Source organism: Sus scrofa, chromosome 17 (genome assembly GCF_000003025.6).
Source record: "Sus scrofa isolate TJ Tabasco breed Duroc chromosome 17, Sscrofa11.1, whole genome shotgun sequence".
Lineage (NCBI taxonomy): Eukaryota > Metazoa > Chordata > Mammalia > Artiodactyla > Suidae > Sus > Sus scrofa.
In genome coordinates this window covers 55,958,072-55,986,022 of record NC_010459.5, presented here as the reverse complement: position 1 = coordinate 55,986,022, position 27,951 = coordinate 55,958,072, and positions in this window count along the sequence as shown.

The following is a 27,951-nucleotide window of genomic DNA, read 5'->3' as shown; positions in this document are numbered from 1 at the left end:
AGAAACTTAAGCAAGAGTACCCATTATGAAGTGAGTAAACTGGACCCTTTGGGGAGCATCTTGGCAAGGTGTAAAATATTCTAATAAGAAAATCAATATGCAGAGAAATTTGTGACAAAAAAGAAAATTAACTTATATCCATCCCTGCTAGTATATACATACAATATCCATAGACGAGACATAAAATTTACTGACATTTATTGATTCCTTTACAAGGTGGCTGGGAGAGGCAGATTTGAAAAGGAGACTCTTCACTGTAATCTACATGGTTACGGTATTTTCAGCCATGTGAACGTATTAATTTTTCATTTTCAGATATTCATTACTGCTACTGGTATAGCTTCATGAGAAGTTTAGGTAATTCTCCACAGGGGGAAAAAAAACTGCACAAAATTATTTTAAAAACAACTGAAAAATGACCAATCACAAGCACCAAGTTAAGAAGAAGTGTTTAGTCACGGGCAACTGAATTGTATCAAGTAAGAAGCTGAATTTCTCAACCTCTTGCATAGAGGCATATCCATTTCTCCCAGCTTAAGCAATAAACACCCAAACTTTTACTAGCCAGAGATGGTGAACTTAGTTTTGGGGGCAGGTAGCAGATTAGTTAGCAATTTAAATGGGGTTTAATGTGAACCGCAGAGCTATATGTTCTTCACATATTTCTAGCTGGCTTCTAAACTGTGTTCAGGGAGGGAGGGAATCTGGCAGAAATTGAAAGCCCTAGGAAACCAGTGAATCAACTGCACTTCTAAATGAATTCCTGAACCCAAACAAAACTCAGACAGCAGATGGTGAAAGACTTACTGCCTTGACACTGTTAGGTGTAACCTCTGCCTCAATCCTTGGCTGCTGCTAATTACACGAGCAAAAGAGAAGCAGCAAGGAAGCTCAAAAACAAACAAACCAACAAACAAATGACTTATTATAAATCTACAGTAATTAAAATAGTTGATGCCATGAAGAGATAGGATAATAGGTCAACAAAACAGGAACGGGAGGCACAAATACGATTTGCACATTTATGATTAATTGATTTTGACAAAGGTGTCAAATTCATTTAATTGAGGAAGAAATTTTTTTTTAAAAAACAAATGGTGGATCACCTGGATGCTCCATGAGGAAAACACTGAATGTTGACCTCTTCCTCACATCATACACAAAAATTAATTCAAAACGTAATAAAGACTAAAACTGGAAAACGTCTACATGAAAATATAGGAGGAAATCTTTGCAACCCTGGGATGGATAAACAAAAGTTGATAGAACAAAAATGTATAAAAATAAAATAATAAATGGGACCTCACCATGTCTGACACAAGAAGGTGAGATATAATGATGAAATTAGTTGATTATACTTTTTGCTCTGAAACTATTTAACAGGAAGGCATACCTGGGGCACATTAAGGGGCATATCAGGTACAGGTATCCCTTGATTTACTATTCTTCCTTTACTGTGCTTCACAGATATTGAATTTCTAACAAATTGAAGGTTTGTGGCTCCCCTGTGTTGTCAGGTCATGGTTAGTATTTTTAGCAAGAAAGTATTTTTAGATTAAAAAATATATATATTTTTAAACATAATGCTACTGCAGCCTTATTATAATCATAACTCATGCACACTAGGAAACAAAAAAAAATGTGCATGACTTGCTTTATTGCAAAATTTACTTTATTGCAGTGGTGTGGAACTGAACCTGCAATATGTCCTGCCTGTATTTAAACAATATATTAGAGGATATTAGTGGATACAATGGAATAACCCTGAAATTTCAATGGTTTAACAGAAGTTTTTTTAATTTCTCACTCACATAAAACCCAACTGGGTGTGTGGGGCAGGGGGAGTTATGGGGTATCACTGAGGAATCCAGGTTGACAGATGCAGTGTCATCTTCAACCTGCAGCTTTCTAAGGTGAATATGGTCTTTAACATCCAGACTGCACAGAAGGAGGAGTGTGAGTGTCTCCAGTAAAAGGTTCATAGGGACCATGCCCAAAGGTTGTGATGTCACTTTTGCCCACACTCTATTGGCTGCCACAGAGTCACGTGACCATACCTAACTGCAAAGGCGGCTGGGACATGTAGGCCAGTTATGGAAATAGGGAGAAAATGACTTGGGTTTGGTGAGTAGTTACACACTGTCTGTTACAAAAGATACAGTAAGGGTTGTTGGTTTTGCCCGCCCAGAATCTATTTTACCTTTTTCTGGTTAGAGCAGACTTTATTTGAGGTGCCACATAAAAGCCTATTATTTGGGCGGGATCTCAAGGTATTACATTGTCTAATTAAGCCAATGACAGCCAGTGATCTTTTAGCCTGGGATTTTATTGGCACTGCTGGGAATCACTAAGCTAATAGTATATACTCATGGAGCTGGCCATGGCGTTCTCCACCACCACTTTTGGAGCACCTGATTTAGAAAGGGCCCAATGGATACAAAAGAAGAACAAAGATAGAAAAGAGTTCTTCATGACATTGCTTGAGCTGTTGGAGTGAGTTACGCCTGCTGCAAACACTGTATTTTAACTTCTGTAAGGTATACAAACCAATAAATCTCCTCTTTTTGATTAAAACAATTTGAAATAGTTTTCTGTCATTGACAACTAAGAGGTTTTTTGATACAAGGAGTTATTGGAGCAAGAATCCAGAGAGAGAGAGAGCTGAGCAAAAGTTCAATCCATTGACTGGGCCAGGGTGGCTAGTAGCCAGACTAGGTTCAAGATCATGCCCTTTTCCCAAAGGGTCAATGGCACGACCACTTGGGACTGCATAACAGGGCAGAGGGCCAGGCTGAGAGACAGGCAGAACCAACTGGAACTAAGCTTTTTACTCAGGTGAACACCTGGTAATAAACTCACTCCACAGTCATGGAATCAGAGCCTTCTGATTCTGCTCCCTTAGTGAATAAATCATTAGGGCATAATCTCCATTTGTGCCCTGACGAAGCAGGGCTAGGACTCCAGCCTTCAAAGCAAGCAAAATCCCTCCCCTTTAGAGCAACTTCTGAGAAACAGCACAGCCTGGAGGAAATCCCACAACTTTTAAACAAACTATTCTTACAGGAAGGCACTTTCCGGGAGTTTCAAATTAGTATGTGTTTATATGGAAAGAAGTTAATTTACTGGCCACCATAATTTACCACTTGAACTAATAATACCTGGTCAGAATGATTTAAATCTGAAATTACACTCTGATTGACAGTACTTCTATTCCAGATGCCAAGGAAAAGCAATTTAAAAGAACCAACTGTTCAGTCTCCCTGTATAACAAGGAAAGAATGCCCATTCATAATTGAAATGGCAACTGACCATGCAAGGTATCATTTCTTTTTCTTTCTGATGACACAGTGAATAACCAATCAGTCAGTGTTTTCACCTCAACATGACTTTATTTAGGCTGTTGAGCCACTGATGTCATTTTGATGACACTCAGACTTTATTTTGTATACATCAAGCTTCTATTTGCAGCAACAGAGCTATAATTATCTGTTGCATAGCTCATTTATCAGCCAGAATCTCCACTGTCTGAAAATATTAATATGATACAGTCATTGTGTTAAGGTCTGTTTTGCTTTTTCTTCCTGCCTCTTGTTCATTTGATACTACCAATTAATACTGGGGTCAAATTCAACTAGTTTCTGAAACAGGGATACTCATTATAATTCATAAATGCTGCATGATATTACTTAATGAGAAATATGCTTTAACATTTTGGAGACTGGAGCTTCTTTTAGTTGATTCTTTTTCTTTAAAAACCACATCAACATGCTTCAAACTGTAAATTAGGCTTTTTTTCAAGAGATTGATATCCTATTCAAGCTCTTGTCAGAATAATTTCTCCTCACAAAAAAATAGGCTTTTTCTATCCCATAAGCAGTATCTCAAGTCTCTGAAATGAATAAAATTATGAAATTAAAACTAAAGAAGCATTTGCACTTGTTAATTCATTCAACAAATATTTATTAAGCAAGTAACATATGCTAGGTAGGCATTGTGCGGTCTACTGAGAAGAGGAATTAGAAAAACAAAGCAAATGCTGTCCCAATGGGGATAATTGTGAAAGTCCATAGGAACTTTTGCCAAGAAGGATTATCATTATATTCTTGAGAATGAGGTCATTAAACCCACTTTATGGAACAGGAAGGGCCTAATGAATGCATTGCACCTTTCATACCGGCAAGGAGGGACCCTTCTTCCCTTTTAATATCAATTTTATCATTTTCTGCACGCAACAAATACACTATCCAATTTGAAGTTTTTACATGAAGTGTCACCATTATTTGCTCATGTTGAAACCTAATTTGTTGAGTTGATTCTTGCAAGGAACACGAAGTATGCACCTATTGTTTGCTGAGGGAGCCACAGTGGAAATGAAAAGCACAGAGTCTATTTTTAAGACTGTTCCATTCCTGTTCGAAACCAAACAGCACAAAAACTGTAGTTGGCATTTTTTTGCATAAGCTTTGATCATTAAATAGAAGAGTCTTTTAAAATTATCAGCCAATCCTTTGATTACTTTTTTCCCTCGCGGAGGCATGTCAGAGATTGTCTTGAGAACTCATCTGAGAGAATGCTGGTATTCCTGGAAATTTCATATCAAGGGAAAGATGACATATTAATAATCTCTGGAAATACTAGAAGCATGCTGAAAGTCAACATTCTGCCCATGTCTAGGAGGTGAAGCAGCACTCCTCGCCGAGGGGGGAATGCCAATTTCCTGAGACATTAAAATACAGACTAAAATACAGGCTATTTAAAGGAAGCACTATTGAAAGAATCAGTGACTTTCCTTCCATATGACTACCTGCAAATAATGTCGTCTCTGTTTTTGTCGTCTGTTTTTAATATCAAAGCTAGAGTACAAAGGGTGAAGAAACAGGAGATTTATATAAAATCATCCTTCTCTCCTGTCAACCAGAGCTACAACCTGGTAACAGACAGGTGCCTCTATGCAATGGCAGTCGGCTTAGCTGGAAAATATTACACAGAGAATGGGATGCTTCAAAACACAGAATTTCTTCTCTCGCTGCTTGCATGCCTGAGTCTGACAATGACAGCTGTTGAGTCTCAATTGTGGAAAGTGAAAACATCGGTAGCAGGTGAACATTATATTTGGTTTACCCAGCATCTACTCATCCCACTCCTGGCACCATGATTTCCTTCTCAGAGCCCACATCCGACGCTGGTTCCATCCCTGTGACTCAGCGGGACGAAAGCTTCTCTCATACAGCCCAGGACTGAGCAGGCATCCCAGGCATGGGACAGAGTATACAGCTCCCACTGGTTACCAGGACCCTGGCAGATGGCCTAGGCTGGCAACAGAGAGCGTCCAGCTCATGACTTCAGTTGGAACTTCTAGGAAGTAGGATGTGTCTTTCCACTGGGGTTTCTGAGAATGCAAGGCTTGGGGCTTAACTGACATCTTGTTACCACATGGGATGTGCTGCCTTACAACAAAGCTAATGCAGGAGAGAGCAGAGTTCAGATTGGAAAGCGAGGCCTTGATTTGAAGCCTGTTCTAAATACACATCTGGACTTTTCATTTATCTAAATTAAGTTTAGTTAACTGTTTTTATGTATCTACATTGTAAGCTAGATTGGACTGACTTTCTCTCTTTCTGCCACTTGCACCTGAGTCCTGAAAAACAGTGTCTACCTACACACTGATATCTCTATAGATATGTAGATGCCGTAGTCAAATGAAAGAATCTTAAAGCATAATGAAAGGTGCATTGCTTATGGAGTCTGGTTGCCTCAGGCCCACTTCAAAGCCTGCTGCTTACCACAGAATCCTGAGCAAAGGCTCTAACCACTGAATTTTAGGTCCTTCATGTGGAAAGCAAAGACACCAAAGTCTTACCTTGCGGATTTGATGAGTATTTAATTAGGACACAGAGGCTGAATTGCATATATTAACCCATGTGAATGGCTCCCCCTGGAGAGTCCTCCAGAAGACACCATGTATATAGAACAGGGTCAGGAATGCTGATGCCAGAAACTACACAACAGGACAGGCTTAAAGAAGGATAGAAGGTATACACACCTTTTCCTTTATGTGATTGTCAGCAAGCCCAAAGATCCTTTCATTTAACTACTCTCTTATGCGAAACACAACGCTGAGGTCAGGGAAGGTGGAGAGAGAAGTTACAATCCTATGGCCACGAACTGGCAGCGATAAACCTAGATTTCAAGGTCCCTGTCTCCTTATTGAGTGTTCTTCCTATCACACCCCTTTAGTTGCCACAACTGGTGAGGAAATTGTGCTGTACTTAAAACTCAGATCTGAACAGCTCTGTTTAGAATGCTACCAGCTGGCTGGCTTATTTTTAGAGTCAAAAAAATTAGGGGGGAAAAAAAAGGGAGAGAGATGTTGGACTAACCTTTTCCAGGTGAGGTTGAGTGGCAGTTGCTATGCAACCCATCAGGGAAGATTTACAGTCTGCAGGCATCGAGTGGGAAGCAGCTGAATCGGACTGAAAGTTGAGGTCTGAGTGAATAACAGAAGCAGAGTGGAGGAGGACCAAGTACGCCTCTGTGTATGCACTTACCGTGGAATAGGAATGGCACAGAAAATTTAGAGTTTCAGCACTTGGGGTGACTACCTGCTTAGCTATTTAAATATTTAGATATTTGCTCTTTACTTTTTAAAAAATATTGAATCTACTGACACTGTCCATCACAGATAAAAACTATACTTACTCTCTTTATGAGAGTCTCCCTTTCTACTTTGAAATTCAATGCAATATTTAGATCAAATATGAGGTCTACATATTTCCAAAGCAATGGCTTGCACGTTTTCTTCTGAAAACAAATCAAAATTATATAGCTAATGAAAAAATAACGAGCCTTATCAACCTTTCTGATTCAAACTATGAAGGGACAGAATTTTATAATTTTAAATAATTATCTTTTAAGCACGAGTAAATTTAGACATCATAGATAAAGCATGTTTTAAAATGCTTCATACAGATATTTGAACAGTCGGCTATCTATTAAGTTGAGAACTACGCAACTGCCATAACTTCTCACCATCTCCTTTCCACACTTCCCCCGCTTTCTTATAATCTCCCTTCTTTGAAAAGAACCAGGAGTTCTTTCCGACTCTTAGTTTTCCAAAGCACCAGTGTCCTTCCCCTACTGCGTTTCACTTCTCGAGTTGAAGAGCCTCATTAATTGAACTTGGTTTTTTCCAGCATTACATCAAAACCCATCTGTAGAAAATCTAATTCCCCTAAGAATGTGCTCTCATCTTAGATTCTCAGTGAAAAACAATAAACCACCAAGAGGCAAACATGCAGCTCTTGTGAAGATGATAGGTACCTCTTCCGTCTCCTGGTTTTTCATTTGCAGTGTGAGGTCACTTCTAAGTACAGCTGACAATAAATTTGTTTCAAAACTTAATGTTCAACTTACGTTCTAATATATGTAGGACTTGGCCCTCATAAAATGTAATAGAGCAGATATTCTAAAATCCCTGGGCTACGGAATGTGTGACATGTTGAATAAAATGTATGCTAAAAGAGCCCTTTAAACACAGAGCTATGATATGAAGTGGGACACACATCCAAAAAGGCACGGAGACAGGAAACTGCCCTAAGCGCCTCTGCCAGTTTCATGAGTCACATGAAGCACTTAGTTGAAAGTCCCTGAGAAAGGCAGGGGACTAGCTTTAGTCCTCAAAGGTGAGGCTAGAACAGAGATCTCTGCATTGTCTAGACTCTCCAGTGGTCATGCCTTCCGTGAGTCTTCAGTTAAAGTGAAGAATAATAACCCGCCCCATTTCACAAATGGAGTAGTCACAGACACTTGTCTGAATAAGTCTTGACTCTACCTGCAGGGGAAGATCTGTTCCTCTTGAAATATGCAATCTGCAACTGGCCCTTAAATGGATTTAGGGTTTGAATTCACTAAATCTGTGTGATATAAAAAAATTTTAGTCCCAGGAATTTTTAAACACTGATCTTGGTGTAATACACTCTCCAGATACCGAGAGTAACCAATGCAAATGATAAAAAAAATTTTAGTCCCAGGAATTTTTAAACACTGATCTTGGTGTAATACACTCTCCAGATACCAAGAGTAACCAATGCAAATGCTCACTAGGTAGCACGTTCTTAAACTAGGTCTCAGAGGATCTCAGGGGTAAAGTTTCAGCAAGCATGGGATCATACTGAACATCCCCAAACACGGCGAAACAAGGAAAAATGAGGGAAAATTAGCAGAAGTAACAAAGAGCAGTAATAAGTCTACAATACAATAGATATTGAACGTAGCAAATACAGAATATAAAATAAACGTGCCACCTATGTTTAAAGAAATAAAAGGACAAGTAAAAACATTAGAAATAAGAAAATTGACTAGATACATTTTTAAAAAGGAAGAGAAAATACATCTCAAATGAGAAATAGATTTCATTTTAGTTTAAATTTTAAAAAATGTATGTGTTCATAGCAAGTATGGGAAAAAGATGTATGTACCAAAATACAGAGAAAAAAAGAAGTCTCAGTTAATTCTTTTTTCATACTGTTATGTTTTCTACTAAATCTATAATAATAGATATTTTATAATAAAATACTATCACTAAATTTTTAACCATTTCTAACATTCAGAAACTAGGAAAATAATAAAATTCCTCAAAACTGTAAAAATATCCCAGTGGATGGTGTCATATTTATGTCACAGATAACATTTTTAAGTTTTCTATTCTGATAACAAAGTTTACATAAGAAAAGGAACAGAAAGCTGATGAAACTAGTGAATGAGACAGGCTCTGCTTCTATGAAAGCAAAGGAGTATCTGAAGGAGATGTATCAGTTCAGAACCTAGAAATAAGCAAACTAAAAGGCATCATTTCCAGTTGGAGTCAGTGAAACAGGAGCTGAAATTTTCAAATTTGCTCCTATATGGAACTATAAATTCCCAAATGCTGAGGATGATAATTGTGAAATCAGGAAACTCTTAAGGCCAGGATAGACTTTCCCCAATTGGAAGTTTAAAGGGATTGATTAAAAAAGTCAGAAACATAAAAATATTTTTTTAATTCTGAAAAAAATGCAGTCTTTCCGATAGCCATACGGTATCATAGTGCATTCATTCATTGAGCTACCAAATATTTATTAGTCAGAGATTTGAGGTAAGAGAATGAGGCAGGTGTTACTGATACAAAGTAAATCAATGTGTCCTTATCCTCAGTGAGTTTATGATTTAATGAGGGGAAGTAGCTAATATTCGCGCAGTACATTATATTTACATAATAAATTCATGGACAGATCAAGGTTATGTGTAATAATTTCCCGATCACTTGATCTTGCAGAAGTCTCCCAAGCTATTCATTTTGTTCATCCTTTTTAGCCCTTATTTTGCTTGACTCCAATGATCACTTCCTACCCTTCACCCCCTTGAAATTCTCTCTTTCTCTTTGCTTCTATGACATCGCATAATCCTGGTTTTTCTTCTAGTTACCTGGCTGATTTTGCTGGCTTCTCTTGCTCTGCCCATCTTCAGAGTTCTGACCCAGAGGCTGTATCCCTTTAATTCTGTAACTTTTTTTTTTTTTTTACACCCCAGCTACCCATGTCTGATGATTCCTAAATCTACATCTTCAGCCCAAACCTCTTCCGGTCTGGACATTAACTGCTTACTTGATATCCCCACTAGTTATCTCACAGACACCTCAGAGTTTACCTATCTAAATATAAAATTACATCTTCTGACTAATATCTGCTTAACTTTTCACATTTCAGATTTCAGCAAACAATCCCATCATCCTTCACGTTGCTACAGTCAGAAACCGGAATCATTCTTTTTTTTTTTTTTTTTTTTGCTTTTTCTAGGGCCACACCCGTGGCATATGGAGGTTTCCAGGCTAGGAGTTGAATCAAAGCTGTAGCCACCAGCCTACGCCAGAGCCACAGCAACGCGGGATCCAAGCCGAATCTGCAACCTACACTGCAGTTCACGCCGATGCCAGATCCTTAACCCACTGAGCAAGGGCAGGAATTGTTAACCACTGCACCACGACGGGAACTCCCCAGAGTCATTCTTGACAATACCTTGTGCCCCCAACTTGATTTACAGTTATCAATTCCTGCCAAGTAGAACTCCTAAAATATCCCTCGAGCATCTCTCTTCTTCTCATGTCCACTGCAACTGCCTCGGCCCAAGCTACTGTGATCTTTTAGCTGGAAGTACCATCAGGACCACACAACTGTCTCAGCCACCTTCCTGCAATCCATACTCCATACCCTCACCCTGCTCTGGCCACACCAATCCAAAACTCACACCCAGCTACTGAGAAGGCGAGAAAAACAAGTCTGCATCTAACCTAGATGTCCACAGGGGAGAAAGAATTGCAAATGGACGTTTGATTAATAGACCCACAAAGTCTCCCAGATCATAAAAAGACTTCTTATTATACCAAAAAATTTTACCTTACCAAAAATGTTTACATAGTCTAAAGCAATGGTTCTCAAACTTGGGTACACTCCGGAACCACCTAGAAAATTTTTAAAATTCCATCATCTGAGTCCCACCCCCAAGTATTCAGATTTCACTGATAAAAGAGAGCACATGAGAATGATCATGGCCCTAATTTGGGGTTGGTCATCAAAAGAAAGAGAATGAAAGGTTTTTGTTCCATGGTGACGCTGGCAACGTCAGATCTACACACCACTTCAGTCACAATTCTTTTTTAAAAAGGAAAACTTCTATTAATATCAATCTTTAATATTGATTATCACATTTTAAATAATGCTGCATTAGCCTACCACACTTTCATTTTCTTCTCACGTTTGTTAAGGGACATGGCATTTTAAATGGAATAAAACTAACAAGAAAAATGCTGTCGCTTCAGCATAATATGAAACAATGTTCATGTATCAATAAATCATAGGCTATTTGGGAAAAAACGTTTCAAATATTTTCTTTAAGATACAACCTCTCTCCAAGCTCTAATAGGAGCAGAAGACTACATTCATGGCACTCCACTAAGACTTTGACAATATAACTTATTCATGCATGCTCCTGGCCATTTTCTAGACTACTCTTCCCCAAAGATAAAGGAAAATGTGGAGAAAGCTCTTGAAGATCAGGTCCTATTAAACAAAACGTCTTATGCTGCTGATGGATAATCTTAAAGTTATAACAACATTAAAAGAATTGTAATGGCAACGGCAGAAACACAGAAGAGAATCTGACAAGATCCACAATCAGTTGGTTATATTCAAATAGAAACCTGAATATAAATGAGTAATATTAAAATTCACAAAAGAACAAATGAATATGATGACAAAAGGCAGAGAGCACAGAGTCACGAGCCCACTGGTGAATGAGAGAAGAAACAAAATGTAACTTTGTGGGTCAATAATCTGCAAAAACATTTGCCCCAGGACCAGCCTGTAACAGAACACCCCATCCAGAATGTAACTCATGCTCCCCATAAACAATGGGATTTAGGAAGAACAATATCTTCTATGATTCCCAGAACACACAGAAGCACACTTTATTGAAATAATAAATGATTCAGCTATGCTCATGCAACTCAACCTGAATAGGAAACAGATACTTTTCCAAGTGATGTTAAGTCAGCAGAATAATTTAAACCCAATAGGTCTACTTCAGTAAAATGAACCATTTCACTAAAAGTGGCAGAAACATTGCTCAGAGGAACTGAGTTACCAGAAAAGCCTCTTCCTTTTCATCTGGAGACCCCATCCTCAGCAGAGTTTGAGGAGATCCTCTGCCCACCTATGGTTGATGTTACTTGAACACATAACGTAATAGCAGCCTTTGCGTGCATTTCACTCTGATCTGTTTGGAAAAGTGAACTGAATCTCTTAGGGTAATTCTTCTACCAGGGAGAGTGAGTAGGCTCCCACCTCTGAGCTAACACATGCAGCGATCTGAGGATGGCTCAAGGTCAATAGCAAAGGCTGTCCAATTGATTAGCAATGCCTGTCATGGACAAAGGAAGTGTAAATGTGGTTTTCTAAACTTGCTAGCCTTTAACCATTTTCTCTTTTGGTCTTTTTAGGGCTGCAAACATAGCATATGGCTAGGGGTCCAAGTGGAGCTGCAGCCACCGGCCTATGCCATAGCCACAGCAATGCCAAATCCAAGCCGTGTCTGCTCTCTACACCACAGCTCATGGCAATGCTGGATCCTTTAACCCACTGAGCGAGGCCAGGGGTGGCACCCGCATCCTCAAGGATATTAGTCGGGTTCGTTACCACTGAGCCACAACAGAACTTCCCATTTAACCGTTGAGATCGTGGATTTCTTGGACTCTGGATTTCTTTTTGAGCCTTTATTACTGTAGTTGACCCTTGTAGGGACACTGATACCCGCACAGCTGAACACTGAGGATAACTTGTGTCTTATCCAAAACTTCTTAGAGCCTACTGTTGACTGGAAGGTGTACTGATAACAGAAGCAGTCGACACATATTCAGCATGTTATATATACTGTATATTGTATTCTTACAACAAAGTGATCTAGAGAAAAGAAAATGTTCTTCAGAAAATCACAAGGAAGGTGAAACACCTTTATAGTGCTGTATTGCAAGTTTATGCAGTACCCACATCAACATTACCTTATGACTCAAAACACTACAGATGTTATAGGTATTACTAACACCAGACATCAGAAATGAAAAGATAACATGAAAAGAAATTCACACTTATCTGCAAGTTTAAAGATTCATATATTGATAAGGAAGAAGCAGAAGTATGACTGCTCCCAGATCACCCAGTGTTAATTGCCACAATTGCTTCCTGGTAGCCTAGCCTATGAATAAATGTTATAAAATTTTTACGGCATACAGTATTACAGTCATAATCATAATACAGTGTTGGAAACACTGTTACATTTTTTTAAAAAGCAACACGTGATGATAGGCTGATACACAATTTCTCCAATTATGAGAAAATTATAATTGGAGAAATTACAATTTCTGTAGTTCATCTGCAAGTTGAAAATCTTCCCCAAATGTGCTAATATTGAAAAAAATCTTCATGCAAGTGTATGCGCACAGTTCAAACCCATGGTCAGAAGTCAATGGCTCTGGGTTTCTGATCTGCTATTGAAGGTTTTACCAATGGATCAATGACTTAACCATCAGTTACGTCTCTGCTTCAGCATTCCAGTTATCTATGGCATAATTACCCTTGTTGTTTAAAAAAGTGTCATTTCTCAGAAGGAAAAGACGTCTCCCAAAAAAAATGAATACTAGCCGTCTTTGTGGATAATTTCTGGATAACTGGCATTACCCCTTTTCATGCCAACTAGTTAGCTTTCACCTGCGCAGATGATCTTGGGCTCTGTTCTGACTTATGCTGTATGAAGCTCAGGCATTTTGAACAGCTGTTGACATTTTTACATCCAGCTGTCCCAGACCACATCCCAAGTCTCTGGGACTTTTTCCTGTATGACTCACGGAACAGATTTGTGTCTTAAATTCTAGATAAATAGCCTCAATTTACTAACACAAGTTGTACCAACCGAGGCAAATAATAGACTTCAAAAACTAGAGGGATAGGATGTCACAACATCTGTTTTCAGTCTTAGTCCCAGAGGTATCTTATCTCAGCCAAACTCTGCATCACTCAGAACAATAATTCAAGTAAGAGGGTGCCTGGAATTCCACAGGAGAGTGCTCAAATTCAAGCTCATGCCACTAACACCAGGCCAGACTCACTTCCTGGATTAGACAGATGTTGGCATGAATGCTGTCAGATTTTCAAGTCTGAATCGCTTTAACAGAGATGACGAGCTGCTGTATTTTGAAAATTTTTAGCACAAAATGTTCACATACTTCCTATAACAGCCATATATAATGAGTAGTAAATTACATGATTTCTGCACACTAAAAAGAAAATAGTACCAGATTGAGCCTCAAATTGTCTTGTAAATGAAATAATTATTATACAAGTGACAACACAAATTAGTTTCCTCTGGCATGGAACGGGCTGGGCAAAAGTACCCTCAGACATCATGCTCAATAGAAACAGTTTAAAATCACATTTAAACACAGTCTTCATGTGTATCTGCAAACTAATAACCACAAACAAATGGTGGCTAGGAGAAATTATTGTTGAATAACACTGAATTTTATTTTTCTGGTTTTAGGGGAATGCAAACCAGAAAAATAAAATTCAAGCTGACAATAAATTGGCCAACATTAAATGGGGATTCCCTTATTTCCTCATTCCTTGATGTATAACTCTTTTAACTAATTTGTCCTAGGCAGTCTTTCAGCTTACTTTGTAGTCTTACTTGAAGTGACTTGGAAGGCTAGGATTTGAGCATTGTTTTTAACACTGACCACTCGATGACGACATCACAACTTTCAACCTTTCTTGTCTCTGTTTCATTGTGGGCAACATTCTCAGAGTTGTCACCATTCTCTGCTGTGATGGCTTGGGGACACCCTGCTACTAAACCATTTGAACTGCTTGACAGTAAGAAACTTCTATCTTCAGGACCTAGCATCTTTCATTCAAAATAGACTGTCCCTCTGCCTACTCTGTGCCAGGCACTGCTCTGGGTGCTGGCGATAGAGCACAGAATGAATTTGCCCTCCTGGGACCTATATTCTAGCACCCAAGAGACACTTGATTACATGAGTCATTGTGTTGATCTATTTTTAGTGTCTCAAACTCAAGTGCCCATGAAGGTGGACGGGAAATAAGTGGAATTGTCAGGATGGAGCCTGACTTTGGCAACTAGAAATCGCATGCCTGATCTCAAGAGGGCACTTGAGTTTCCATAGTGGCTCAGTAGGTGAAGTACCTGACACTGTCTCCGTGAGGATGTGGGTTTGATCCCTGGCCTTGCTCAGTGGGTTAAGGACCCAATGTTGCTGCAAGCTGTGGCAGAGGTCCCAGATGCGGCTCAGATCCAGCACTGCTGTGGCTGTGGCATAGGCTGGCAGCTGCAGCTCCGATTTGACCCCTGGCCCAGGAACTTCCACATGCAGCAGGTGTGACCATAAAAAAAAAATAAAAAATAAGGAGGGCAGCCACTGCCTAGTCTATGCTGGCAGCTAATACATGAGAATATACCTCCAGTACTGTATACTCTCCTAAACTTTTTACAAATATAGCTGAGAATCCAAGTTTTTATGATACATCTTCCTTTTACAGAAACTTACAGCTACCTAAGATTATGAAGAAATGTTGGGCCAGCAAGCCAAACAAAATTTGGCTAAGGATAGATTTGGTCTGTGGTATATCAGCGTGGAAATCTCAAGTAAATGAAGTTTAATTGCAAGTTCCTTCCACCTCCAACATTCTGAACAAGCCACAAATCCAAAGGTAATTACAGGAACTCCTCCCCTGGGGACAGAATGGTTTAAACATTCTCCTGATTATATTGAGAAACCTGAATTGGATGACCAATGAATTCTCTTACAATTCTTGGACCCTACATGTCAATTTTAAGAAAAAAAAAAAAAAAATGACCAGTGAATCAGCAATAAATACAAACCACAAGAGAAAACAACGCCGAAAACTGATGTTATCCCTGATTGGCTTTCTTTAGAATTTCTGCTTATCACCAGGTAACTTTTTTTTAAGTAATATTTTGGTATTCTATTGCCGTTAACTTAGGGAATAATATGAATAATTTCTCTGAAATAGTAAAGACAGAAATATATCACTTTCAAATATACTAATTGTTCTAAAATATGCCAAAAGTATATTATTAAGTGTATTATGTAACATTATCTTGGTTACAAGATACAAAAAGAAAACTAATTCAAATTGTCAAAAAAAGAAAAATACCACAGAAAAGAAACTCATAGATTTGGAGAACAGACTTGTGGTTGTCAAGGGGGAAGGGGAGGGAGTGGGGTGGACTGGGAATCTGGGGTTAACAGATGCAAACTACTGCACTTGGATGGATGAGCAGTGAGATCCTGCTGTGTAGCACAGGGAACTGTATAGTCCCTTGTGATGGAGCAGGATGGAGGATAATGTGAGAAAAAGAATGTATATGTGTATGTGTGACTGGGTCACTTTGCTATACAGTGGAAAATCGACAGAACACTGTAAACAGCTATAATGGAAAAAAAAATCATTAAAGAAAACAAAAACAAACACAAAAAACAAAAAAAAGAGAAATATATCACTGTCAATATATCAGCAAGTTTTGTCAAATAAAAACTTTTAAAATTTAGTAAGAAATCTGTCTTTAGATGTTACCCAATCCCACTAGCAACTAAACACAGCCAAACCAGGAGCCCAGAAGATGACTTAGAATATTTCTCTAGGAGTTCCTGTCGTGGCTCAGTGGTAATGAACCTGGCTGGTATCTATGAGGATGCGGGCTCAATGCCTGGCCTTACTCAGTGGGTTAAGGATCTGGCGCTGCCTTGCTGTGGTGTAGGTTGCAGACACGGCTTGGATCCTGCGTTGCTGTGGCTGTGGCATAGGCTCTGATTCAACCCCTAGCCTGGAAACATCTATTGACACATGGTGTGGCCCTAAGAAGCAAAAAAATATATATATATTTCTCTACTCTTCCTGTGGGTCACCCTGAAGACCTTGCCAAGTCTGCCTCCTACACAAGAGACAGCAAGTTGAACAGTTCCAGTAAAAGAAAGTTAGGAAGACAAGACACAAGCTCACTCAGCCTATTGGAAATCACAGCTTGGAAAGCAGGAGACAACATAATTTTCTGGCCAAGACCCTCATGATCACCTAGAAGTCCACTCTTGACCTACAGCTCTGTTCAAGCCACACGTTTAACTACTCTGGCTAAATGGTCTCCTCCCTGGTTTCAACTACCATGTTCATGATTCTTCAATACAGGCTTGTATCTGGAGTCTCTTAAGATATTCCCAAAGGCTTGATAAGACACGGCCGCTGGGAGAACCCAAAGGACCTATGATCTTTCCCCTCAGGACAGGCCCTCCGGGGTTCCCTATCTCAGCTGCTGGACTCAACGCAAGTCCACCCACCGAGGCCAAAATCTTGGAATTCATCTCTGATCCTGTCCTCAACGGTTATGTGTCTCATTTACTTAATTACCAACCAACTCTGCCAATTTTATAGGGAAAAAAAAAGTATGTGTTCTTCATTCTTACTGCAACATCCCCCCGCTTGCCACTCTCATTATCTCTCATCTTAAATATTTTACTAACTTCTCACTTGGCTTCCTTGCCTCCAGAAATGCCCCCTTCTCAACACAAGGGGCATCTTCTCCCCTTCCTGACCATATGCTCGTCAGAGCAACAATGTGTCCCCTTATGATTAACCTCAAAAATAAAGCTGATTAGGTGATGATCCAGCTGAAACCTTTCAAAGTGTCCTCATCACGAACAGAATAAAAATGCACTTTTAAAATGCAGCACAAGACCCTCTCCACGTACATCCTGCCACCGTTTACCGCCACTGTATTTCCTACTCACAAACATCAAACAGCATCATCGTGCTGTTTCCCATCCTCTGGTAGACCTTGCTCAGGCCACTATCCCCAGAGACATTTCAAATAGCCAGCTTCTGTCCTTGTCTAGAGGTACCGCAGGCCCCTTACCCCCGATACGCCTTCTCTGACTCCAAAATACAGCACCTTTTTTAAAACAGCATTTTTGAGCTATAATTTACAAACCATGAACTTTCCTCACTGTGAATGTGCAGGTCAGTGGCCCTTAATAAATGCACAGGATTTTGCAACTATCAGTATTTTCAATGCCTCCTCGAAAAGAAACATCTTGGTCAAGTGGAGTCACTCCCCCATCTCCATCCCCAGCCCCAGGCAACTGCTAATCTCCTTTTTTAATCTCTTCAAGTTTGCCATCTCCTGGAAAGTTCATGCAAATGGGATCCTACAACCTGTGGCCTTTTGTGTCTGTCTTCTTCCACTGAGCTTCGGGTTCTTGAGGTCTACTCATGAGGTAGTATCTGTCAGTACTACGTGCTTCTCAACTGCTGAACGTATTGAAGGGAAATTTCGTGTTTTGTTTATCCACTCACCAGTCGATGGACATGTTAGACGTTTCCACTTCGTGCCTATGATAAATACTGCTGCTGACATTCCATACAAGTTCTCACACAGTCTTTGTGTGGACATATGCTTCCATTTCTCTTGGGCTGACATTTGTCTTAAAATACTTAGCATTTTAAGAAACTGCCAGACTGTTTTACAGAGTGGGTATACCATTTTATACCTGTGAGGTAACAGAAATATACATATATATATATACACACATACACACAGAGAGACAGAGCTATAACTGTATATATAAATATATATATATAGCTATGCCTATATAGTATATATGTGTGCTTGTGTGTGTATATATGTATGTATGTATGTCTCTTCCCCCAGTTTCTGCCACAGAGCTCTTAAAATCCTCGTAATTTCCTAAGTAGTAAGAGCACCTAGAGCAAACTTTGTCCAAGTGAGGTGACTCTGGGGGGCACCTGGATGAGGGCTGGCCACCAGAAGGACTAAGCTGTGGCGAGAAGCTTAGAATTTTCCAGCCCTCCCCCCATTCTCCTGAGAGGAGAGGAGAGCTAGGAATGGAGTTGCTCATTCATCAGGCCTATGTGAGGAAGCTTCCAGCTTCCATAAAATCCCAACAGGATGGGGTTCAGACGGCGCCTAGGTGGGTGAACACATTGACATCCCCGAAGGGTGACGCACCCCACTCCCCAGGGACGGAAGCCCCTGGACTTGGGACCCGCCAAGACCACGTCCTGTGTATGTACCCCTCTGGCTGTTCCTCTGTGTCGTTGACATTTCCTTTCGTAGCCTGGGAAACAAAAGGAAGGGTTTCCTTAAGGCTCAAGAGCCGTTTCCACCAACTAACTGAACTTAAGGAGAGTTTTACGGGGCGCTCCAATGTGCAGCCAAATAGGTCAGAAATTGTGGGTGAGGCTGGAGCTCTATCTCTTTGCGTTTGGCATGTGAAGTGGGGACAGTCTCGTGGGGCTGAGCACTTAACCTGTGGGATCTGATGCCATCCCCAGGCAAATAAGGTCGGAATTGAGTTAAATTATAGGACACCCAGCTGGCGACACAGAATTGCTTGACATGGGGAAAGGAGCTGGGGGTGTGATAGAAGGGTGAGAATAAAGGAGAGATACAAGAGTGGTGCAGGTTTTTCTAAAACGGCATCTCAGCAGTGATATGCACGTAAATGATGATTTGAATTATTACAATTATTACTATTTTACAAAAACGACTCAGTATTCCTATTGGATTCTGCTAGAGTTCTCTCAGCATCTGGGTTCACAATATGGACTCCGTAACATTTGCTGAATAAATTAATAAGGGATGTAATTTATGGTACCTGACTTACAGAATTTACTGTAAAATAAATTACCACTCAGGGACAAAACTTCCCACATTATTACCCAAGCTGTTAATGCTTTATAAATTGATTAAGTCTCGGTTACAGAAAACAGGGAGGATCACCCCTCTCTAGCCGTTTATCAGGACACGATACTAAGAGGGATTCTGCTCTCAGGACATCTACGGGCTTGCGGTAGAGACCGCATATGAAACAGAGGGCTTAAAACTCTATTATTTTCAGCAGAGGTATTTCAAGCACTGTGCAAATGTTTTATTTGAATATTATTAAAATACTATTAAATTATTTTAAAACTACAATAAATTATTCTGCCCCATCAAGTCTTATATACTAAACGATAGCACACTGCAGCCTCCAGATGTGCTAACTCATATTGCCAGATTAATTCATTTTTATGCTGTGCCGAGAATAAAGCTACTTTGGCTATCTCTGTGAATATATATCATGGCTGCATGTTCGCAGGAACTGAATTATGCCATTATATAAAAACTCTGACCTTATAGAAAACTGGAAATAACTCTCATCTCTCTAAACAACCTTTTATTCAGAATCAAAAAAAAAAAATCAGCTTATCTTGCATTGTGGGAATTGCGAATCAGGCTTTGTTGTCAAGACATATCTCTTATACAAAAGGTGTCCTCCGTGCAGCAGGCATAATCAGGACTATTGTAGATGCCACACCGTCCTTTACTTTAATAGCCAGGCTTATGCCAGACCACGTAAAGTGTGTAAGCAAATTCACGACAGATAACACAAAGCAGTATAAGAAAATAAACAACGCACGGCTGTTATGTGCACTTAAAATCCCATCGAGTACAAGTTCGGCAATAATGGAGTGGCATATTTTAGACCAACAAATCTCCCAAAACAACTCCAAGCTCTCAATGATTTTTTTTTTAGAGTTACAAGAAACCTGCGGTAGAATCTGTAAGGGGCTACCCATTCTTCCTTTTTTTGCATCCATACTCTTGCAATGTGATACTGTTAACTCTTCCCATTAAGGGGCGGAGTCTATTTCTCAAGCCCTTGAACCTTGCTTGGCAATGTGACTTGCTGTGGCCAATGAAATACAAACATTATGGCACAAAGGCTTAGAAATCACTTGTTCTTTGAGACTTACCCATTTGTTATTTTTGAAGACCCATGACCACCATAGGAAGACCAAGTCAGTCTATTAGATGAGACCTAGGCTCAGTTGACCACTTGTGACTTTCTGCCACCAGCCTGCTACGTGAGTGAGACCATCCTAGACCACTGAGACATGGTTATCCTACCAGCTGATCACAGGGGCCGGAGTGGGCCTACCAGAAATAAACCAGGTCAGCCCAGAAAAAAACTGCCCAAGCAACACACAGAATGGAAAGCTAGATGACCAGTTTGTTAGAAGCCACAAGCATTCTGGCAAGTATTCAAGCAGATTACAGATACAACACAGGAGTTTGTTTGTTTGTTTTTAAGGCAGATAGAAACAGAGAAGACAAACATTTGAAACAGGGGATTCTACAGGGTGAGATACACATTTTTACGGCTTTTACCTTGATGGAAATGTCTAGTCCATCCTATGAATGAGGGATAAAACTCAATCAGAAAGTGACTGAGGGGTTAAGTGGTGAGAGCTTGAGGATGCCACTGCGGCTGCAAATTGCAGGGGAATCCCCCAAATGATTGAGGCACAGAGAGAAACACCCAACTGCGTAAAACCACCCTTAGATCATTTGCTGCCTCCGAAAATGCCCATGCGTAGAGTGAAAACGCAAGGAATCTAGAAGAAGACAGCTGTAAAGTTAAAAGAATTTAGCAGACTTCAGCTGCTGCCCAGTGCCAGGGAGATAGTTGCAAACTCAAATCTTGCCAAATTAGAAGGCCTTAAAAAAAAAAACATCTTGGCTTTCTATTCAGAATGACTATGCCTTAAGAGTAGGAGACTATGTAGCAGAGCTAAGGGATGTGCCCTACAACTAAGTGTAAAAATGAAACCGTCCTACAGGAACCTCGCTTCAAACCTACACTCCAGAGCATCAAGGAGATCGTCCGATAAATTAACTACCTGATAGAACAAAAGTCCTCATTCTTCAGAAAATAAATAGAATTCCTACAAAGTATTAGCCACAATATCTACTACACAATAAAAAATTGCTAGATATTTGAAGAAACAGAAAAAGTGACTTACAGTCAAAAGAAAAAAGTAGAAAAATAAACATACGTTATCAATATGCTGAAATTAGCAGATGGGACAATAACGATAATTTACAAAGGGATGCATTGGGATCCGATGAGCAGACAGAATCATCCAGCAATTCGAATATGTAAAGTTTAGTATAAAGGAATTATTAAACTTTATCAGGGAGTCATAGTGACAGAGGATTGGTAGTGAAGGGTAAAGAGAATTCTAAATGTACAAGAATAGCAGATATACAAAGCACCCACCACCTCTTGGCTGAGATCTAGTGCCAACTCGAAAAAGTGGTCTCCTATGCCTAAGGTCCGTGATGCAGACTCTTTGGGAAAGGGCTGGGTCGTGGCCCACTGAAGAGCAGAGAAGTCTGCCGAGGTGCTACACCAGCAGGACTTCCAAGGAATCTCTCTGGGGGTGATGGGTAAGCTGCCCCTGGGGAAGTGCTCTGGCACCACCTGAGGGGAGGGGCTGGAGGAAAACTACCTTCAGGGAGGTGCCACAGGCTGCTGGTTGCCAGATATCAAACACCACAGGAACCAGAGCTTCCGGAGCCCCACGCTGCAGAAGCTGTCGGTGCAACCACAATTGGCGCTGGACACTATGCAAGCCATGCACGTTGCAAGAGGCTGCTGAGAGAGCACTCTGGCATGAGGAGGACAAACTTTCTCCTTCAGTGTCTCTCCAGCTGCTGCTACTAACACAAGGTTACATTCTATCAGCTCGCAAAGGAAAGATGTGTTCCGCATCCAATTCCATTACTACAGAGATGTGTACAGCATCTGATTCCATTACTGGATTTGGGGCTAAGGAGCAATAAATTGATAATGGCACACATGATATAAATTATCTATGGAAAGAAATTAATTTATTAGGAGAAAATATGGAGAATTTCAAGAGAGAGATATAATTTGGGTGGTGAGGTAAACTGAGGTTCCTAAATATCATTTAAAATCTTTTTCTTATTCTCAGTTTTAAATATTTTTCCATTATGGTTGGTTTAGATTGTTCTGTCAATTTTCTACTGTACTGCAAAGTGACCAAGTCACACATACATATATACATTCTTTTTCTCACATTATCCTCCATCCTGCTCCATCTTAAGTGACTGGATATAGTTGCCAGTGCTATACAGCAGGATCTCATTGCTCACCCACTCCAAAGGCAACAGTCCGCATCTATGAACCCCAGACTCTCAGTCCATCCCACTCCCTCCCCCTCCCATTTGGAAACCACAGGTATGTTCTCCAAGTTCATGAGTTTCTTTTCTGTGGAAAGGTTTATTTGTGCCATATATTAGATTCCAGATATAAGTGATATCATAAGGTATTTGTCTTTCTCTGACTGACTTCACTTAGTATGAGAGTCTCTAGTTCCATCCATGTTGCTGAAAATGGCCTTGTTTTGTTCTTTTTTATGGCTGAGTAGTATTCCATTGTGTATATATAAATATGCCACATCTTCTTAATCCATTCACCTGTCAATGACATTTGGGTTGTTTCCATGTCTTGGCTATTGTGAAGAATGCTGCAATGAACATGCAGATGCCTGTGTCTTTTTCAAGGAAAGTTTTGTCCGGATAGATGCCCAAGAGTGGGATTGCTGGGTCATATGGTAGTTCTATGTATAGATTTCTAAGGTATCTCCATATTGTTCTCCATAGTGGTTGTACCAATTTACATTCCCCTCCCACCAGGAGGGTTCCCTTTTCTCCACAGCCCCTACAGCATTTGTTATTTGTGGATGTATTAATGACGGCTGTTCTGACTGGTGTGAGGTGGTACCTCATGGTAGTTTTGATTAGTACTTCTCTAATAATCAGGTATGTTGAGCATTTTTTCATGTGCTTTTTGGCCATCTGTATATCTTCTTTGGAGAAATGTCTATTCAGGTCTTTTGCTCATTTTTTAAATTGGGTTGTTGGTTAAAATCTTTTTATTTAAAGTTAAAGATTTTTATGCTCATCAAAAGAGTTTAGTGTTCTCATTAAGTGTTCAGAATCATATGAACATTATACAGAGGAACTTGAAAAGATACTGTAAAATGTTATACTTGTTCATTTTTATCTTTTGAGGTTGAGTCAAAGATTTTGTTCTGAAGTTTGTGTTTTGTTACTAAAAGTATGACTATCCCTGAAGTAAACAGCTACTGTCTTTAGTATAATGCCATGATATTTTTGTTTGTTTGAAATTGCTAAATCAAAGAGGAATGTATCAATGAGAGTAAGAGATAGTGTTTATATCCTAAGTATACAATAGAAGGCTGGCAAATAGTTGATGCTCAATAAATGTTGCTTAGCTTTTAACTGATTAAAAGAGTAATTTTTTTTTCCTTTCTGGCTGTCCTGCACATGGAATTCTAGGAGTAAGTAAGGATCAGATCTGAGCCACAGTTGTGACCTACACTGACCTATGTTGCTGGGATCAAACCTGGGTCCTAGCACTGCAGAGATGTGGCCAATCCTGTGTGCCACAGTGGGAATTCCTAAAAGGGTAATTTTTTGGTTGTTTACATTGTTTAAAGCAACCTACAACTGTTTGATTTTCTATTAATTTTCATTGTTTAAAAATATTTAATGAGGGAATGAATGCAAAGAATCTATTTTAGTGAAGGCCTTTGGTTACAAGGGACAGATTGTTAACTCTGGCTAATTTGTTTAAAGAATAAGATGTGGGTTATATGTTGGGAGAAAGGCCATCAGACCAGATTTTGAACAGTCGGGAATCAGAAGTGAATAACACAAGTCATCCATTGGTCCTGCCTAGAGAATTACCAATGGAATGACTGAACTCAACCATTTACTCATTCATTGTATTTCCTCTCATCAAGATTCAGAGTCTAGGAAAGACCTAATTGGCTAAAGTTAGATCACCTCACCATCCTTGGGCCTGCTGAGAAAATGAGACTAAGGATTTGGCTAAAATAATCTTTAAGGATCTCTCTAGCTTTTGTAATGGGAGACCAGGGATAGGAATTTATCTTGAAGACCAGAGGCAGTTCCTTAAAAAGAAATTCAGGTTTGTTTGTCCAAACATCTTCCAAAGTCCTTTATAATCATGTTTCTCAAGCAAGAGCAATTCTGGCTCCAGGAGACACTGACACTTAACAATGCCTAGAGACAGGTGGTGGTCATGACAGGGGGATGGGATGCTACCTGTTACCTAGCGAGGAGAGACAAGGGAGGCTGCTAAGCATCTTTCAATGCACAGGACTCCCGTCCTCCCCACTCCATGGACCCAAGGATTAACCATCTCCAAATGTCGTTATTGCTGTGAACGAAAAACTATCTCTTCAGATGCATACTGGATTGTAGGCGGAGGAGAGACTTCTTTTGATTAGAAGGCATTTAATGAATTCAAGTAACATGACTGTGGTGAAAATAGCCATTTTCTTGAACATCAGGAAACTCAATCCTCCCAGCACAGAACACAGAAACTGGTCATTTGGCACTTCTCTGCCTTAAAAGATTCTTCATTTTTATCTCTGTTTACATTTGCCTTTGGATTCTTCTACAGTGAGGGAGGAAGTATATTATCAAACCATGCACAAGCTCATCTTCTGAGATGAAGTTTGCTTTAGGATAAGATTTCCAAACCCCATAATATATCCTGCTAGAGCTTTGGTTAACACTATCCATGGCAAAATGTTTGATTGATAAATATTGGAGTAAGATACTTTTGAACTGCTTAAGATTTCTTTCAATGCTTTTTCTAGGAGGAAGAAAAAATTGGAAACAAAACATATCACACACCCTCTGAATGGCTATTTCCACCTGCAAATAAAAGTCATGATATTCAAATTCTAATCCGGGATAGTTACATTTTGGCCTGAATTATCTGGGTAATTCAGGCAAAGGTGTAGAAAGGTTTGGGTAGGTAACGATGCCGTGTGTGTACTTCTTTTGCTTGTGGAGAAATACCCTTCGTTCTTGAGGTGTCTCAAGTATGACATTTTAAGACTGGACATAAGTGGTAAAGAGGCTGAGGGGGTTTCACACTCATCCAAGCTTTGTTTTCTTTGTTCTTTGAGCTCATTTCATGCACAAGTTGATCTAAAGGGACATTTTTAAAACTCCAACAATCTACAAAGACATTTATGTGACCCAGGGAACTTTTTTTTCTTCTAATCTTACATGGAGATAAAATAGGCCTTCTGCCATAACTGGCCTATCCTGTGTCCTGGGTATTTCTCAGATATATGGGCTGAACATGTATCTGAGAAAGAAAGATGTGGGCAAAGAAAACACCAGTCAGAAATACACTCAAGACTCAGACGCAGGAGAAAGAAACCACTCCAGGCAAATGTATGCTATGTTATATAACATGTTAGTACTCCACACATACTACGTTTTAGGCGCACAACGTGCATGACCCTGCAGCTCTAACACACCATCCTCACCACCCGATCCAGGCGGATCTCAGCTGGATCCACTTTGCCTCGCCTTCAATCCACCGAATGAGCTTTAAAAAGCTTAAATCAGATCTTACTAGACATTTCTTTAAACCCCATCAATGATTTTCTGATGCATTTAAGGAAACAAGCAAGTTCTACTCCACATCAGAAGACTCGAAGGTCTTACGGGTTGGAGTTCCTGTCAACTTTTCCAACCTCTTCAGATCTCTTTTATTTTTAAATTTCTTTATAGTTAATCTGCAAGATTGTATCAATGTTTGCTGTACAGCAAAGTGACCCAGTCATATATACAAACTATATATATACACATATATATATACACACACAAACTATACTATATATATAGTGTGTATATGTGTGTGTGTGTGTACATATATATATATGTATGTATATATATATATAGTTTTTCCCATAGTATCTTCCATCATGTTCTATCAGAAGTGATTGGATATAGTTCCCTGTGCCATACAGCAGCATCTCACTGCTTATCCATTCTAAATGTAGCAGTTTGCATCTACCAACCCCAAACTCCCAGTCCACCCCACTTCCTCTCCCAGCCTTGATAATCTCAAGTCTGTTCTCTAGGTCTGCGAGTCTGTTTCTTTTTTGTAGGTAGGTTCATTCATGCCATATTTTAGATTCCACACATAAGTGATATCATACGGTATTTGTCTCTTTCTGACTTACTTCACTTAGTATGAGAATCTCCAGTTGCATCCATGTTGCTGCAAATGGCATTAGCAAATCTCTCTCTTACCAACTCCTCCCCCCTTTTCTTCTGCCACCCCTCCATCTTCCTTTTTGAGACACGTTTCAGTACCCTGTATTTTTCTAAACTCTTCCTTGCCTTAAACCCTCTTCTGACATACCCTTTGTCTGGCAAGGACTTCCTCCTCCTCAACACACCTTAATTTTCACTTGCCAGCTCCTTTTCATCCTTCGAGTCTCACCTGCTCTCACCCTGAAGGTGGAATCCTCCCATGGTGTGTACAGGGTTCCAGGTACCACAGCTAACTCACTTTGTTTAGTCATTAAGAGTGGATGCTGCATACATCAACGGTACTTCAAGAAAAATAAATAAATGCATGTATAGCTACATAAAACTGTAGAATGAAATCTTATCACCCAACTGCAGTCAAACTTGAGTTGGCATGAACCAAATCACCATTTGATGTGTGTATTAGCCAGGGTTCTTCAGAGAAATAAGAACCAATTAGAGATAGATGGATAGATGATAGATAGATAGATAGATAGATAGATAGATAGATAGATAGATAGATAGATAGATATTATGAAGGAATAGCCATGTGATGATGGAGGCTGAGAAGTCCCATGATCTGCCATTTGTGAGCTGGAGGTCTAGGAAAGCCGGTGGTATTAGTCAAGTCCAAACTGGAGACCCCGAGAACCAGGGGAGCCAACAGTATATGTCCCAGTCCTCATCTGAGGACCTGCAAACCAAGAGTGCTCATGGCCAAAGGCAGAGGTGGGGGCCTCAGTGCAAGCAGAGAGCACATCTGCCTTTCCTCGGCTTTCCTGCTCCATCCAGGACCTCGGTAGACTGGGTGGTGCCCGCCTGCATGGGGGAGGATCTGCTTTACTCAGACCACGGATGCAAACGCTAGTCTCCTCCAGAGACACGATCACAGACCCGGAAAAAATGTTTTACCAGCCTTGCTGGGCATCCCTTAACCCAGTCACGCTGATGCAAAAAACTAACCATCGTAATGAAAAATGGAAGTTCTGAGCCTTTTTAGTTTTTCATCTGGGAAGAAACTGTGGGCCAATGGAAAAATCCAATCACAACTCTTATCTCATTGAGGACACAAAGGAATTTTCTCCCCATGTAATCTGTAACAGATTAATACAAAGGTAAGCCATCATGATATCTTCGCAGTGGAGAGAGATCAGGGAGTTTGTAGGGAGTATTATCTTTTGTTTTTTCATGTTCTGGAGTCTGTTTTCTGAGAAAGGCTAAAAAGAGCTTTATAACAAAAAAGAATTGGATTGATTTCCCATAAAAAAGAAGAAACAATAGCATGCTTTGGTC